Source organism: Pseudorca crassidens, chromosome 17, assembly GCF_039906515.1.
Source record: "Pseudorca crassidens isolate mPseCra1 chromosome 17, mPseCra1.hap1, whole genome shotgun sequence".
NCBI classification, from domain to species: Eukaryota; Metazoa; Chordata; class Mammalia; order Artiodactyla; family Delphinidae; genus Pseudorca; species Pseudorca crassidens.
In genome coordinates, this window is record NC_090312.1 from 79548056 (window position 1) to 79566126 (window position 18071).

General features: G+C 40.8%; 1 protein-coding gene and 1 long non-coding RNA gene across 2 annotated transcripts in view; one reads left to right on the forward strand and one right to left on the reverse strand.

Annotated features, from left to right (window-relative positions):
* LOC137210423 (uncharacterized) overlaps positions 1-18071 on the forward strand; it is a 113832-nt gene that overhangs the window by 11829 nt on the left and 83932 nt on the right. The window lies entirely within an intron of this gene.
* FAM110B (family with sequence similarity 110 member B) overlaps positions 14819-18071 on the reverse strand; it is a 220630-nt gene continuing 217377 nt past the window's right edge. The window contains exon 5 of the transcript XR_010936515.1: positions 14819-14888. The gene's annotated coding sequence lies outside the window, so the exon portion shown is untranslated. The remainder of the gene's footprint in view (positions 14889-18071) is intronic.

The window sequence follows — 18071 nt, forward strand, 5'->3', positions numbered from 1 at the left end:
AGATTCTTTGTCTCCCAGTCCTGGCTCCATCAGTTACTAACCACAAGTGGGTCAGTTAGCCATGCCTAGTCTCAAGTTGCTCCTCAGAAAAATGGTTCCAGTAAAGTGCTTCTTACCAAATGAAATAATAGCTTATACCTGTTTTCAAGACTCTGTAAAAATTAAAAGGGAAAATTACATTATAAGAAAATATTTTACGATATTAATCATGATGCACTCAATCATTCTCTCGAAGCCGCAAATGGCTCAGAGATGAGTTCTTGCCTAGTCCTATTGGAAAAACTGCCTTGACCCTTGGGTGCCTCTGTAGCTCACCTTCAAGCGCAAGGATAGACCTTGAACGTGTGCTCAGAGCCTGGTGGGGTAGAGAAGCAGGATGGAGGGAGGGTGTACAACCCATGCCTGAGCCGTATTCCCAAGGACCAGTGGAGAGGAGTCAGGGGGCCCTGGGCAGGAGGGTCTTCCTGTGTTGCCTCAACTGGCTTCCCCTGCTGCACCTCTGCCATTCTGTGGGCAGGGAGGCATGTGAGTGTGTGAAGACGCAGACTGTCCCAGGGGTCAGGACTCATCTGTCCGTTCATTTGTTCACTTGTTTAGGCACAGGTATTTGTGAACTCCTGCTACATGCCAGGCTGGATGGTGAACCCTGGTCCCAGGCTCAGGAAGCTCCACAAATACTCTTTGTGAAACTTCACCAGTGGGCAGACGGTGGGCTTCCGTCTTCTCTGGAGGGATCGTCCCATTCGTGCTTCCATTTGGGGTTCTGGCATCAACTCAAGTTATTTCATGGAACACTTTACCTCTCTTACGTACTTATATACGTACTTTTTAATCCTACCCCTCTTTTCCAATTCGTGCCCTTACCTGAGGAAGATGTCTTTTTTCGCACAACCTTAACTATAGCTGATAAATATAAGGCTATCAGGGATGATCCATCTATGTCAGGGGACAGGAAAACCATATAAAATTAAAGTCCCTGTAATTGACTGAATAGATCTCCATCATTTTCGTACTGATCTGTTTTACTACTTCTGATTAATTTATTTCTATCTCAAGAACCAGCCTTTAAGATAATCTATCTCAAATACAAATTTAATTTTTGTTTCGTCCTATTTTTGTTTCATTTAAAATAGACAGTATTGTGGCAACGCAATGATTGGTCAAGGGTTTTAGGGCTCCCCGGAGGTCCCAGGCATCATTTACTACATGAGTTGAATGGAAAAATGTGTTTTAAATTTGAAATGCATGTCAGTAGGAAGCAGGATTTTAAACTCATTGTAGACTAAATTGTGAAATTTATTTGCAAATTCATGGTTATAAATCTATAAAATACTGGCACTTTCAGGCTGTTTTAAAGCAGATCCTCTCTTTTATGTATTAATTCTCCTGTTTTCACATTCCTTGGGCCCCAGCAGACTCCTCATCCTAACAGCTGGGGCAACAGTAGTTCCGGGACTACATGATACCCTGGGATAGAAAGTCTAAAAAATTTCAAAATGCAGTCTGCCAAAGAATGTCCCCAGTGTCCTCCAGAAAGAAACAGCTGCTTGATTCTAACCTGGATCCAGCAAACCCAGAGTGCACAATTTTCTGGCTTTTTTTTTTGTGCTCGAATAGATATTTAAGTACTCTATGGACTTTTGTCCATTCAACACTGAAAGTCTAAGCTTCTGAGTCTCATAATACACATTGTATATACTTTTTTTTTTTTTTTTTGCGGTACGCGGGCCTCTCACTGTTGTGGCCTCTCCCGTTGCGGAGCACAGGCTCCGGACGCACAGGCTTAGCGGCCATGGCTCACGGGCCCAGCCGCTCTGCGGTATGTGGGATCACCCGGAACCGGGGCACGAACCCGCGTCCCCTGCATCGGCAGGCGGACTCTCAACCGCTGCTCCACCAGGGAAGCCCTGTATATACTTTTTATTTAACAAACACTTCAAATAGGATGTTGAAGCAAGAAAAGCTTGTCTTCTGGAGTTTTCATCATTCCTTCTCTCCAGATGGATCCCAAAATACTTGCCAGGAACACTGCCTTATTCATAACTTAGAATAGAAATACATAGAGAACCATAACAATTGTCCCCACTAGAACTATTTTCTGCAATTATCAACGGAAATAACAAAAATGCTAGGAAAACACATTTTCATCAAAATAGCAGATTTTTTTTTCTTTGTGAGCTGTAATTAGTTCCTGGGCCAATTTCCATTCTCTGAATTGCATACTCGATGACAGGCATTTTTATTTTTTTTTATTTATTTTTTTGGTGAGAGAAAAATGAATGTATTAATTCATAAGCACATCCTGACCAGATTACAAATTTGTTTCTCTGGAATGCATCAGCAATAAACAAAGTCTTTCTGAAAGAGAAGTCCTCTTTCCTAGAAATGTTTATTTGGAAACATTAATTTCCATTCCTCATGTATCACTGTATTTTTTGGTGTATGTTAGTCCCTACCATGTCAGAGAAGAATACAATACACATGCGTTGCATGTTAATAGCAGTCATTTCAGGGTAAAATAAGAATTATTTTATTGCAGTAGCCCCTTCCTACTTTCCTCCCCGCTTGGCTTTCTCGCCAGTAAATAGAGTGTACAATGAATATGGAAATTTTGGTTCCGTTTTACGATAAAAGTTATTGAGCATTTCCCATGTGCTATGCACTATCCTCGGAGAGTAAAAAGTAAACACAGTAAAACCCCTGCCTCAAGAGCCCCTAGTTTAGAAGTTTCCTGCCACCAACTCCTTCCAGACCCTCCAGGGCCGGGCTCCCCGCAGAAGGACGAGCATTTCCCAGGGGGCTCCAGCCTGTGGCTTTTGTCCACCTGCAGAGTGAGAATGGGGTAGGTCTGGTAGTGCTAAGCTGCATTTCTCTTATTAAAAGTGCAACTGAACACATTCTCATGCTTTTGTTTTAAGAGGATTCGTGTTTACTTTTTTAGTGAACCGACACTGTATTTGCCCATTTTCTGTTACACCGTTGGTCATTCTCTTGACATATTAAAGAAGTTAGCCCCTTGTTCAATCTGAAGCTGAAACACCCTTCAGAGCCTTCTCTCAAGGTTCTTCCCCCAGAGTCTTCTCTCCCTGACGGCATCTGAGTGGAGGAGGGGTTTACGGCGGCAGCAGGAGGGTCTCTGCACAGCGTGCTGCCTTTTCTGGGCATCCTGCGCCGGTGTCCACTGAGGAGCCCTGCTCTGGCGCCCCTGCCGACCGTGTGCCCACAGCATCTCAGGTGGTGAGGGTCCTGCACTCTGCAGCCTTCCCACTCATCCCAGGCCTCTGCCGGCGGCATCTGTTCCTCCTCTCTTGGGGAGGGGGTAGGTTTCTGTTCTCCCTGCAAGAGTGGGTGACACCCTCTACCCACCCCCAGGTGTCTCTACAAGCTCACCTTCCTTTGGCTTTGCTTGTTGGGCACGGCCTACGCTGGGGCCTTGACAACCTCTCCGAGTTCAGCCCAGAGGAGGCCTGGGCTGTTCCTGGATTCCTTTTATGTCAAGGCTCCTTCATTCCGTGAGCTTGTCAACTGACTTAACTTCCTGTGCCTCTGTTTCCTCAGCTGTACAACAGGTGTGGACATAGTACCTAAATCATCATGCCATTCTGAAGAGTAAATATAAGTGCTCCCTAGATATTTGCTGTTTGAAAATTGTTCCGCTCTGCTTCCACCTTGAGGATTAGAGAAGCTTCACCTCCCAGACATTTATTGACTGACTGGGCATCTTTAGTGATTTCTTTCAGCAAGTGAACAAGATAGCTTCCTTAACTCCTTCCTTTTAAAAAAATACTTGTAATTGAAGCTTTTCTTCTGGATGCAAAATTATTTTAAAAATAAACTTAGGCAGAAACTTCCCCTTATGGGTCTGACAGACTAAGACCCTCCCTGCAGGATTCCCTGTCTTGGCAGAAAACAACCGTGAAAGCTGGAAATAACAGCCTGAGGTTCTAGATAGTGAACAGAAGCAGACAGAGCCTGCCGGCTAGTGCAGGTGTGCTTGCAGGAGAAGAGACGTGGATCTATAGAAGTAAGTTTCCATCTCCATGGCTTTTGGTCTGGGGCTTAAGTGTAGTCTGCCTGGCTTGCATAGTGGTAGCAGGGGCACATATAGAAAACTCAGTTTTTCTGGCCTGAGAAACTATAGCGAAGCCAGGAAACTGAATGCTGGAGAGAGTAGGGGTGGTCCTGGAAGGAAAAGAGGCAGAGAACGGATCCCCAATCTCTGTCCACAGCATCTCTGATGGACCCCAGAAATATGTGTGCGTGGGAACAGACTCAAAGCACCTCAGCTAAAGACAAGAGATCCAAGCTGAGACTGAACTTCCGCCCAGGAAACAATTTGCACTTCAAGACCAGCCAAGAAAATTATCTGCTAAAACAAAGAAAACAGCACTATCAGAGGAAATAACAGTATCCAGGATCTGTTAACATTCATAATGTCTAACTTATAGTCAAAATTATCCAACTTTGTATAGATACAACTTTGTATCTTTCTTGGATACAAAGATCCAAGAAAATGGAACACATTCTCAAGAGAAAAGAAAATGAATTGTATCTGACTAGGAGATGAACCAGATGTTGGAACTAACAGATAAGGATATTAAAGCAGCTATTATAGCAATAGCCAACGAAGTAAAACAGAACATGTTTTCACGGAACGAGAACCTCAGGAGAGAAATGGGAAATCTCATCAGAGAAATAAAAACAACAAAATGAGAACAAATGGAAGTCATAGAACTGAAAATAAGAATTATGATAAAAATATTCACTGGAAAAACTTAATAGTCAAATAGACATGACAGAGGAAAGAGTGAGTGAACTCAAAGATAAAGCAATAGAAATTGTCCAAGGTGAAAAACAGAAGAGAGATTTTGGAAAATGGATGATGTCTTGTTAGATTGGATAAAATAATCAAACATATAATAGGAATATCAGAAGGAGAGGAGAAAGAGAGAACAGAGCAGAAAAAAATATTTGAAGAAATAATAGCTGAATATTTTCCAAATTTGATGAAAGTTAGAAATGTTTAGATACAAAATGCCATACAAACAAAACCACAGTGAACACAGCAAATCCAAGGCTAAGTTACATCATGGTAAATTGTTAAAAGCCAAGGATAAAGAGTAAATCTTGAACACTGACACATTGTATATAGAGGAACAATGATGATTAATAGCCACCTTCTCATCAGAAACCATGAAGGACAGAGAAGAATGGAATAACCTTTTGAAAATGCTGAAAGAGAAACAACTGTCAACCCAGAATTCTATATCCTTTGAAAGTGTCATTTAAGAATGAAGGCAACTTCCCAGAACAACGGTATATTCACTCAAACCTCTGCATAGCCTTGCACCTGGGATCAGAGCCAGACGTTGTTTCAAGGATAATGGGAAAGTGCTCTGGGGCTGTCTCGAAGAGTTTCCAATTCTGTTGGCGATTCTGTTTATTCAGATTGTCATGGGTGAAGGACCAAATGCAAATTCAGTACTAACTCTCCAAGAGAAGGGAAGAGATAAGACCATATGTGTAAATATAGGAAAGATAGATCTGCAAAGACCTCATGGTGACAGCAATGGGAAATCACATGAAAAATTCCTTAGTTAAGGAGGTCACATAATTGGATCAATAAACAAAAATGTAGTTGCATGTTGGAATTCTAAGTGGAGGGTAAATGGAATCGAAAGTAAAAAGAAATGTTCAGATAAGACTTGCTGTCACTTAGGACATCCTTACCACCTGAGCTTGTGGTTTGTTCTTTTTCTTCTTGAGATTTAATATATATTATATAAGGATGAAGACTAGGAAAATAGCACTACGCTGGCTAGCACCGTGAGCAGAACAGCGAGCTCTTCTTCAGATAATAAAGGAAGACTTCACAGTAGAGATATCTGATATTGTCTATCAAAGTATGAGGATAGGGCTTCCCTGGTGGCACAGTGGTTGAGAGTCTGCCTGCCGATGCAGGGGACACGGGTTCGTGCCCAGGTCTGGGAAGATCCCACATGCTGTGGAGCGCTGGGCCCGTGAGCCATGGCCGCTGAGCCTGCGCGTCCTGAGCCTGTGCTCGGCAACAGCAGTGAGAGGCCTGCGTACGGCAAAAAAAAAAAAAAAAAAGTATGAGGATAACATTTCCACTCAAAGGAGGGGAGGAGAGAGGAGAAAACACTTATCATATAGGAAAAAAAACATATGCAAAGCACAGTATCATTTTAATTAATCACTCTACCTCATTAAGAAGTTTAGAAAGTCCTTAAAGTGAAGGCTTCAGGTGTCACCTTATTCTGTATTCCTCACACATGGTATTTTTCAAAAATGAGAGCAAAAAATACATTTTCAGATAAAAGAAAATTAAAATAATTTGTCACCAGAAGACCTGCATTACAATAAATGCTAAAGGATGTTCTTCAGGCTGAAGGAAAGTGACGAAAACTTGGATCCTCAGAGGAAAAAAGGAAGAGCATTGGAAATGATGAATATCTAGGTGATGCAAAAAACTGTTTTTTGCCCCCTTTCCTTCCAATTTCTTTGCAAACAATTGAACTGTGTAAAGAAATCATAATTTTGTCTTGTAGGGTTATAACATATGCAGCTGTAACACAGGTAACAACTATGACTGTACTCCGGTGCCCTTCTTGTGGTGCCCACCCCACCCCCTGCCATGCACCTGGTGAAATCAGAGAGTGGTTTTGCAGAATCATACTATCAAGTCGTCGTACCACCAAGAGAAATATGTTGCTGTACACGCCTCAAGGTGAACCCAGAAGCTGGCCATGCTTAAGACTGCAGAGAAGCCATCTGGACCCACAGCAGAAAAACCATCTGTAAGCACCTTCCAAGTCCTCTTTGCTGCTAGGCCATTAAGACGAAATGTGGCCCAGGAAATACTGCAGTAATACAAGCACAAGATAATCTCATATTGGCCTTCTCCTTTGCACGAGAACAATTCTTTCCCTGTATGTAATATTTGTATATAGGTATGTATGTGTGTATGTATATATGGACATATATATGTATGTATGTTTACATACATATAATTAGTATGTATGTATTTTTATATATAGTTATATGCACACAGATTTCACTATCTAGCAGTCTAGGCCAGTTAATACTGACTGAACATTTGCTGTGGATGAAGCACTGTTCTAGTACTTTGTATCTATTAACTCATTTCACCCTCACAAAAACCATATGACGTGGTCCTGCATTCACACCCGTTTTACAGCTGAAACAGGCTGCTTCTCAACTAGGTACACTGGGCTCCAAATGCCATTCAGGATTGTATATGGGAGTTTAAACTTGTCTCACTGAAAATTGCTTTGCATAAAATATAAATTTAAATGTATAAAGCAAAATAATACCTGTTCTACAAATAATTTTTAACTCTTGAATACATCCATGTACTATGTCCTGGTGTGGCAAACACTTGTTTTTTCACCAAACCATCCTCCTCCATCATGTGTTTCTGTGGAAAAGGACCCCAGCTTGGGCTAAATGGATGGGACATCTGATTCAGGTTGGGCCAAAACAAAATCTGATTCACTCCATGTTCTTCTCCAGGACTTCTGTAATCATAAGTGGTAAAGAGAGGGGGTCTCTCCCAGTTAGGGAAGGAATGTGGGACTTGTGAGTCAGAGACAGCCATGTTTTCTGCCATGTGTTGGAATTTAATGTTCTTTGGGGGGAAAAAAGTGAAGCCAACGCCCATTGGTGTCAGAGAGATACAGAGGTCTAGCTGTCATCAAGACTCTGTTTCCCACTCTTCTTGAAGACCAGATGCGTGTCTACCCAGTCCGTAACTGAGTTGTTCATCCTTTTCTTTGATTATATGGCATGCCCCCATATAGTCTCTTTTAGCAAATTCCTCTTTTTTGCTAAACTACATTAAGCTGTTTTTGTCACTGGGTATACATAGTAAATTGTATTGTAGTCACAGATCTTCACGGCTCCCCTTGAATAACATAATTAACTGTATATATCCTTTGCCATGTGACTTGTCTAGCTCCTGGTGGGGATATCTATCCCTGCCCCACTGACTTTGTGCTCGGCCATGTGAACCACATGGGCCAGATATAATGTGAGAAGTGACAGGGGTCGTATTTCACCACTACTCTTTTTTTTTTTTTTTTTTGCGGTACGCGGGCCTCTCACCGTTGCGGCCTCTCCCTTTGCGGAGCACAGGCTCCGGACGCGCAGGCTCAGCAGCCATGGCTCACGGGCCCAGCCGCTCCGCGGCATGTGGGATCCTCCCGGACCGGGGCACGAACCCGCGTCCCCTGCATCGGCAGGCGGACTCTCAACCACTGCGCCACCAGGGAAGCCCTCACCAATACTCTTGAGTCTTTGCCCTCCACCGTGTGAACGTCAGGCGTCAAATAGGGGCCACTTCTCGAGCCTGGCTCCCAGCGTAAGCAGACGTGTAGAGCTGACCCATCATCCACCTGTCGCCTGCAACATAGCCTCAGGCTCACAGAGCGGCAGTCAGCCAGCTCCGGAAGTGTAACCTGAGTGACAAATAAACCTTCGTTTTTTGTAAATCTCTCAGATTTTAAAGTTGTTACATGGCATTGTTGCAGCAAGAACTGACTGCTATGGGACCTTTCCAATCTTGATCCATTTGCCTGGTGCAAAGTGCTTTTATTATATGCCTTAAATCTTTCAGGTTAGGACTGTTACTATCTCCCATTTTGCAGTTGGGGAAACTGAGTCTTAGAATGTATAAGCAATTTCCCCAAGACTCCTGAAAGAGGTAGGAATTAAATATAGCTAACTCCAGAGCCCGTGCGTGCTCTTAAAGATTTTTATACTGCTTCAATCTGTATCACATTTTCCCAATCTGTATACACAGTATATTTAGTTTCTATGTGTGGGGAATATATCTATGTGACTTGGAATATATCTAAATGAGTGTCCTTAATTACGAGATTCTAGTAAGTGACTATATGCAATATATACATGCATCCTTATAAGGTCATGCTATTTTATATAGGTGTAACTAGCTTTAAGAAATTCTAAAGAGTAAAATACTGAGAAAATAAAATGGGAAATTTTTATGTGGCATATTCCTTTCTTGCTCCTCCTTTTAAATGGACTCAGCATGGGCTTTTTTTCCCGATAGCTCTCCAAGCCCATTTAAAATATTATACGGTTTACAAAATAAAATTAATATGCTTTTCCCCAAAACTTATGTAAAAATGATGTTACGTCTGTAACAGACTGAATAACGGCAACAAGTTATGTCAACAGAGAAGGTTTTATGGCAGTTAACAGGTGGCTTTAAAAAAATAATTGATGACTCACTAGCATTCCCAACTATTATTTTTGAAAGAGTTTTAGACATTTTAACAAGCAGTTTCCGGGGTAATTATTACTGTTGTTATTTTTACAAACATGGCAGAGTCTAAGTACCAATTTGTTCTGCTGTCTACATCGTTGCCTAATTTCTACAAGTGATGAAACGTATCTGTCTTCACAGGAGTTGTCCTTTGGCGCATGCTGGGATTTCATTCAGGAGGAGGAGAGGAAGGGAAAAATTTGTCCAGGGCAAAGCCTAGCTCTCTACGTGTCCATTCATCTGTGCGCTTTTTGGGGTGAAAACGCACTATGTCAGACAGCCTTATAGTGTGCTGATGGAAGGGTGGGATTCTGAAACTGGGTTTAGAATCCTCCGCTCTTAAAATCTTGTCCCTAGAATGTTAGTTCTTTTCAGAGTATCTTGGAAGATTGCCAGAGGCTTTCTACTCAAACTTTTTCTTCCTCTAGGTCAGTAGGATGTTGACTCAAGGACACCAAATCAGTATTTTTTTAATGTGCATTTTTTTACTCGCTGTTGACTGAGTTGATAACTTTTGACTGCCTTTCAAGTTCTTTGAGCCATTAGGGATAAAGTCTTCACTACATGTAAGGGAAAGGTTAAGACTTGGTGATAAAACACAACAAACAAGTGAAGGTCTTGAGGCAAGGATCAGAAAGGCTCTGCAGATGGGTTGGAGGCTAGAAATGTTGGAGCTGGGAGTTCTGATTCTATTATCTATCTGTCATCTATCTATCTATCTATCTATGTATCATCTATCTTCTATCTATCTATCAATCAATCAATCTATCTATCTATCATTTATCTGCTGTCTATCTATCCTCTATCTATCTATCTACCTACCTACCTACCTATCTATCATCTATCTTTGCAGCTGGTGAAATATCTTTGCAGCTAGTGAATCAGATGGATCTGGGAAAGGCATTCTTCAAAGATGGGTCTCTGCACAATCAGAGTTACTTGGCTGTGGTCTTTGATCCAATTTTAGGCAAACATCAGACAATGGAAACTAGTGCAGACGTGATTGCTGGGCTGCAGAAACAGGATGAGGCTAATATTTGATTAAGGACTGGAGGAATCTAGTTGCAACCACAAATGCAAATGGTAGCAGGTGAAAGATATTAGCAAAGCATGCATGAATTTGAATAAGATATAGTCGGGAGATGGAACTTAAGCATTAACACAAAGCCTCCTTATTCTTCCTGGCATCACTATTTAGGCCACTTTAGGACTGTGCCAATTTTTCTCAATGGAGCTTTTCAGGATCACACACAATTTTCAGTTCAAACAACCAAATAAGCACTTGTAATTTTCCATTTTTCACGGTCACCTATAGAATGTATTTGGATCTTTCTTTTAGTTGAAGCGAGCTTTGTATCTCTGTTATCAGTTTCATAAGATTTGCCACATCTAATTACTACTTAGAGTTGGGTTTTAGAGAAGGAATAAAAAGATTTTGAAAACATTCTCTTCATTGTCAGTAATATGTTGAAAACATGTTGAACATATATATTGAGAAATATATTGAACATCTATTTTAAATGGCAAATTTTCCACAGATTTGGCCATAAGCTTATTTTCTCAAAACAAAGGAAAATGTTATTATTGTTATATTTAAGCCCTGGCATTTTATCTTAAAAGAAACCAAGACCATTCTGTGTCTACTCCTTCAGTCTGGAGCCCATGAGTCTCGCTTTCTAATGTTTTCTAGAAGACTTTGTTTGAATCCACATTTATATCGAACTAAGCTGTGGTCTCACATATCTTCAGTCTTTTATTGACAGTACGAGGCTCCAGGAAAAGTGATCACTTATCAAATACACAGAACAACAGCTTAACTGAAGCTGACATAGAAAATATGCAAGGAAACTAGTCAGAGTACAGACAAGCTCATGCCTGTTCTATTAATCGGTGACATTTTAAGCAATAGAGCTGTCAGACCCTCCTGCAAATAAAGGGGCTTCATCATAGCAGGAATTAGTACACATGACAGGTGATTATGTGTTGGAGCCATGCCAGGACCAGCTGTGATTTGCTTCACATTATTTGTAATCTCAGTAATTGCAGCTTTGGAAAAAAAAATATTGGAGATCGGAGAACCCAAGGTTGGGGGGAGAAGGAAACAAAAACCACATACAACCCATTTATTTCCACAATAAAGGTCTCTACAAATGGGGAAAGTTCAACCCACATTATAAATTTAAGTCCATCTCCTTTCTCTCCAATTCAGCAACATTGCAATATAATCATGTCTTCCCCCCCCCCTTTTTCAAGTCCAGTTTTAGTGGCTCCTTGCAAATAAAATAATCCTGCTATCATTTATTTACTAATCTGAGATGAGAATTCCTTCTAGTATTATTTAGGCTACACTATCTAAAGACACCCAGGAAAACAGGGGACCCAGTTGAGAAAGCATTTTCCCATGAGGAATATTCTGCTCTTTAGCTAGGATAAATATTTGATTTCTTTCTGTTGGGGTTTATACAAAGAGATAATTCTTTAACTCTGAAATCATTTGTGGAGAATGATCCAGTTGGAACCTGTGATTTGGAGAATTACAGACATGAGAGGCTGGAAAGCAAAGCAGAAACATGGAAAAAAGATAAGTAACGAATTTTTACAAGATCAGGAAACAAAATTCCAGTTTCACGTTCTAGTTAACCTGGAATGACAAGGCAGAATGTGAAAAGCAGCCTTGTCTTAGCTGTTTATCTTTAGTCTAATTTGTTGATTGCTTTTCAGTGGAAATAATACCTAAAGCCTTTTTATTTTCTTTATACCCATGTGTTTATTACTACAAATGCAATCTTGGAACTACAGCTTTCCTTTACATATGTTTTGTTTTCTTTTTGTAACTTTTAGATTTTATGATAATTTCAAAGGTTCAGACAGGTTGCAAGAATAGTGTTAGGAACTCCCTCATCCCGTTACCCAAACTCACCAATTGTTTACGTTTTGTCCCATTTGATTTGTGTATTTATTTACATCTGCATATTTTTCTGAGCCTTTGCTAATGTGAAGACATTGAGTCTTTTTGCTTCTAAATATTTCAAAGTATTGATTATATTTCCCAAGAGCAAGGATATTATCCTATAGAACCACAGTCCAATTTTAAAAACCTGGGAAATTTAACGTTGATACACTGCTATTATCTGATCCACAGACAAAACTGTCAGTTATCCCAATGGGCTTCCCTGGTGGCGCAGTGGTTGAGAGTCCGCCTCCCAATTCAGGGGACGCGGGTTCGTGCCCCGGTCCGGGAGGATCCCATGTGCCGCGGAGCGGCTGGGCCCGTGAGCCATGGCCGCTGAGCCTGCGCGTCCGGAGCCTGTGCCCTGCAATGGGAGAGGCCACAACAGTGAGAGGCCTGCGTACCACACACACAAAAAAATAAAAATAATGTCCTTTATAGCTAATTTTATTTTCTCTTGTAGGATGTAATCCAGGATTACAAATACTTTGTTGTCATGCTAATTTACTCTTTTATCCCCAAACAATCCATCAGCCTTTTAAAAATCTTTTTGGACATTGCCATTTTAAAGGAAAACAGGCATTACTTTACAGAATCTCCTTCATTTGGGGTTTGACTATTTCTCCTTGATTAGATTCTAGTTATGTGTATTGTCAGGTATACCACAGAAGTGATGCTATGTCCCTCTGAGTACGTTATATCAAGAGGCACTTGGTTTGTCCCAGTATTGATGGTGTTGACTTTGATCCTTCAATTTAGATGATGCGGTCCACTGTAAAGTTACTATATTTCTCTATAATTAATAAGCCCTGGGGAGATACTTGGAGACGAGACTGTAAATATCCTGTTCCTCACCAACTTTTATATCCGTTGATGTTGTAGTCAGCAGTTTTAGCATCCATCGAGGATTTTCTACGTACACTCTTTCTTTTACATTTGTTAGTTGGCATTCTACTGCATGGGCATATACCCTGAGAAAACCATAATTCAAAAAGAGTCATGTACCAAAATGTTCATTGCAGCTCTATTTACAATAGCCCAGAGATGGAAACAACCTAAGTGTCCATCATTGGATGAATGGATAAAGAAGATGTGGCACATATATACAATGGAATATTACTCAGCCATAAAAAGGAACGAAATTGAGCTATTTGTAATGAGGTGGATAGACCTAGAGTCTGTCATACAGAGTGAAGTAAGTCAGAAAGAGAAAGACAAATACCGTATGCTAACACATATATATGGAATTTAAGGACAATCATTCTTAACTTCACACTTTCTTGTATTTATTTATTTACCTATTTATTTATTTATTATGTTAGTATAGACACACAGATTTTTACTTTCTTCAGTGAGTTTTAACCCATTATTGGTTTTGATGCCCTGAATTCCCATCTGGGTAAGTAGAAGCCTCTTCAAGCCAGCTGCTGTGTCTTTTTGATATGTTGTCATCATTTTGTACTCTGTTACCATATCAATTAGGGTTCCACCAGAGAAACAGACTCAGTAGAAGACAGGTAGATGATAGGTAGATAGATAGATAATGTATTGCTAAGAATTGACTTAACACTGCTGTAGGGCTGCCTAGGCAAATCTGAAATCTGTAAGACACTCTGGAAAAATAGAAACTCTTGTGCAGGAGCTAAAGCAGTAGTCCATAGGAAAATTTCTTTCTTTTCAGGGAAACCTCAGTTTGGCTCTTAAATCCTTTTAACTGATTGGATCATGTCCATGCAAATTATCCTGGATAATCTCCTTTACTTAAAGTTAATCACGTCTACAAAATGCCCTTTCCATGACAGACTATCATTTGATTGAGTAACTGGGGCTAGGGTCTAGCCAAGTCGATACAGAAAACTGACCATCACACTTATTTTCTGACAAATGATCTTCCAATTTCAGCTTGTTTTTTCTCTGCCAATCCTGGAATCAGATTTTTCTTGAAGAAGGCTGGCTTCTTGAAGTGGGCAAGGGTACTTAGAAACCAAGATCTAGGTGTCAGATGTGCTCATTGCCTTCATATTATAATTGTTTATAGATTTCCTGAGCAAATAGAGCTAGGAAATATGTGTGTGTGTGTGGGTATGTGTGTCTACATATTCAGAGAGAGAGAGAGAGAGGGGAAAGAAAAAGTAGGAGGAGGAGAAGGCAGAGACAGAGATGAAGCAAGAGGAAAAAGAAAGAGGCAAAGTTCTTTTTCTATATTTTTATTTATTTTGGCCATGCTGGGTCTTAGCTGTGGCACGCGGTATCCTCGTTGCGGCATGTGGGACCCTTAGTTGCGGCATGTGGGACCCTTATTTGCAGCATGTGGACTCTTAGCTGCGGCATTCGAACTCCTAGTTGTGGCATGTTGAATCTAGTTCCCCATCCAGGGATTGAACCTGGGCCCCCTGCATTGGGAGGGCAGAGTCCTACCCACTGGACCACCAGGGAAGTCCCGTACAAGAAGTTAGGAGTACAAGTTAATACTGATACATCCAATTCCATGAGAACAATAAAACACCAGAGGATAAATTCTAGTCCTTACCTTCCTGCACTTGTAACTCTCTTCTTCAGCCGGGGGGACTTGGCTCCCACCATCATATGTAGCCGCTCGTTTGCTCATTCCTATAATAAACACAAAGTGGTTTCCAAATTGCTAACAATACTAGTGTGGAAAGCAAACTTACTAACTAGAGTTTAATTTTTGCTTACAGAGTTTTCTTTAACATAAAATTTATAGATAATGATATACACAAGTCTTAAGTGCACAATTTGATGCATTTAATTAATACATACACCTGCCCAATACTTTATCCAGAAATGGAACATTTCCATCACCCTAGAAAGTTCTGTCATGTCGCCTCCAGGTGAATTCCTCCCCCTGCACCTCCGCAGAGGCAACAGTTTTTCTGATTTTTTTAGACACAAATGAGTTTTGTCTGTTCTAGAACATTCTGTAAACTGAGCCACATCTGGGAGTGAAATTTCTAGTTGGTAGGGTAGGTAAACGTTTAACTTCATAATAGGCTGCCAAACCTTTCTCCAAAAGGGGTCACAGGAATTTTTCAGAGATATTGTGGGTTTCATCCCAGACAACCACAATAAAGCGAATATCAAAGTAAAGTGAGTCACATGACTTTTGGTTTCCTAGCACATATAAACGTTAGGTTTATACAATACTGTAGTCTACTGAGTGTGCAATAGCATTATGTCTAAAAAATGTACATACCTTAATTTAAAAATACTCAGTTGCTAAAAAATGCTAACGATCATCTGAGCCTTCAGCGAGTCCTAATATTTTGCTGGTGGAGGGTCTTGCCTCCATGTTGGTGGCTGCTGACGGATCAGGGTGGCGGTGCTGAAGTTGGGGCGGCCGTGGCAGTTTCTTAAAATAAGACAACAGTGAAGTTTGCTACATTGATTGACTCTTCTTTTCACGAATGATTTCTCTGTAGCCTGCAATGCTGTTTGATAGCATTTTACCCACAGTAGACCTTCTTTCAAAATTGGACTCAACCCCTCAAACCCTGTGCTGCTTTGTCAACTAAGTGTAGGTAATGTTCTAACTCCCTGGTTGTATTCCAACCATCTCACAGCACCTTCGCCAGGAGCAGATTCCACTTCAAGAAGCCACATTCGTTGCTCATCATTCATTAAATGAACTCCTCATTTGTTAAACTTTTATTCTGAGATTATAGTCATTCAGGCTCCACTTCTAATTCTAGTTCTCTTGCTATTTCCACCACCTCTGCAGTCCTTCCTCCCCTGAAGTCTTGAACCCCTCAAAGTCATCCATGAGGGTTGGAATCAACTTCTTCCAAACTTCTGTTGATATTGATATTTTGATCTCTTCCCACAAATCATGAATGTCTTAATGGCATCTAGAATGGTGAATCCCTTCCAGAATGTTTTCAATTGACTTTGCCCAGATCCACCAGAGGAATCACTCTGTATGGCAGCTACAGCCTTACAAAATGTATTTCTTAAATCATAAGATGTGAAAGTCAAAATGACTCCTTGATCCATGGACAGCAGAATAAATGTTGTGTTAGCAGCATGAAAGCCAGTTTAATCTCAGTGTCCATCTCCAGCAGAGCTCTTGGGTGACCAGGTGCACTGTCCATGAGCAGTAATATTTTGAAAGGAATCTTTTTTTCTGAGTGGTAGTTCTCAACAGTGGGCTTAAAATATTTAGTAAACCATATTATAAACAGATATGCTGTCATCCAGGCTTTGTTGTTCCATTGATAGAGCTCAGACAGAATAGATTTAGCATAATTCTTAAGGACCCTAGGATTTTCAGGATAGTAAATGAGGCTTGGCTTCTGCTTAAAGTCACCAGCTGCACTGGCCTCTAACAAGAGAGCCTGTCCTTTGAAGCTTTGAAGCCAGGCATTGACTTCTCCTCTCCAGCTATGAAAGGCCTAGATGGCATCTTCTTCCAATAGAAGGCTATCTCTTCTACATTGAAAGTCTGTTGTTTAGTGCAGCCACCTTCATGAATATCTCAGCTGGATCTTCTGGATAACTTGCTGCAGCTTCTGCATCAGCACTTGCTGCTTCACTTTGCACTTTGATGTTATGAAGACGGCTTCTTCCCTTAAACCTCATGAACCAACCTCTGCTGGCTCCAAACTTTTCTTCTGCAGCTTTCTTACCTCTCTCAGCCTTCATAGTATTGAAGAGGGCCTTGCTCTGGATTAGGATTTGGCTTAAGGAGACGTTGTGGCTGGTTTGATCTTCTGTCCAGACCCCTGAAACTTTCTCCATATCAAGAATAAGGCTGTTTTGCTTTCTTATCATTTGTGTTTCCTGGAGGAGCACTTTTAATTTCCTTCAGGAACTTTGCATCCACACCTTGGCTAACTGCACAAGAGGCCTAGCTTTTGGCCTGTCTTGACTTTCCAGCCTTCCACACTGTGCTTAATCATTTCTAGCTTTGACTTTAAAGTGAGAGATGTGCGACTCTTCCTTTCACTTAAATGCCTAGAGGCCACTGTAGGTTTATTGATTGGCCTAATTTCAATACTGTTGTGTCGCAGGGAACAGGGAGGCCTGGGGAGAGGGAGAGAGACAGGGAACAGATGGTCTGTAGGGGAGTCAGAACACACACCACATTTATCAATTAAGTTCGCTGTCTAATACGGGTGCGGTTTGTGATGTCCCAAAACAATTACGATGCTAACATCAAAGATCACAGGCACCATAACAAATATGTTAACAATGAAAAAACTTGAAATATTGTGCGCGTTACCAAAATGTGACACAGAGACGCGAAGTGAGCAAACGCTTGATGCAGGGCTGCCACAGACATTCAATTGGTAAAAAAATACGGTACCTGTGACGCACAGTAAAGAGAAGCACAGTAAGAGGAGGTCTGTCTGGACTATGACACCAGCAAGGTATTTGCTTTCCAGTCACTCCACATCTTACCTACATTTGGAGTTGAACTCAAGGGTTTTGTTTTTGTTTTTAAAATTTTAGCCATCATAGTGGGTGTTAGTGGTAATAATTTGCATTTCTCCTTTGGCTGACAGTGTGGAACACTTTTTTCATGTGCTTATTGGCCTTTTTTTTTTTAATACATTCCATTTTAAAGGGTTTTTCTTTAAAATTAATTAATTTATTATTATTTGTTTTTTTATTGGGATAGAGTTGTTTTACAATGTTGTGTTAGTTTCTACTGTACAGTGAAGTGGGGTTCCCTGTGCTATACAGCAGGTTCTTGTTAGTTACCTATTTTATACATATCAATGTATATATGTCAACCCAATCTCCCAATTCATAACCCCCCAGCCTGCTTTCCCC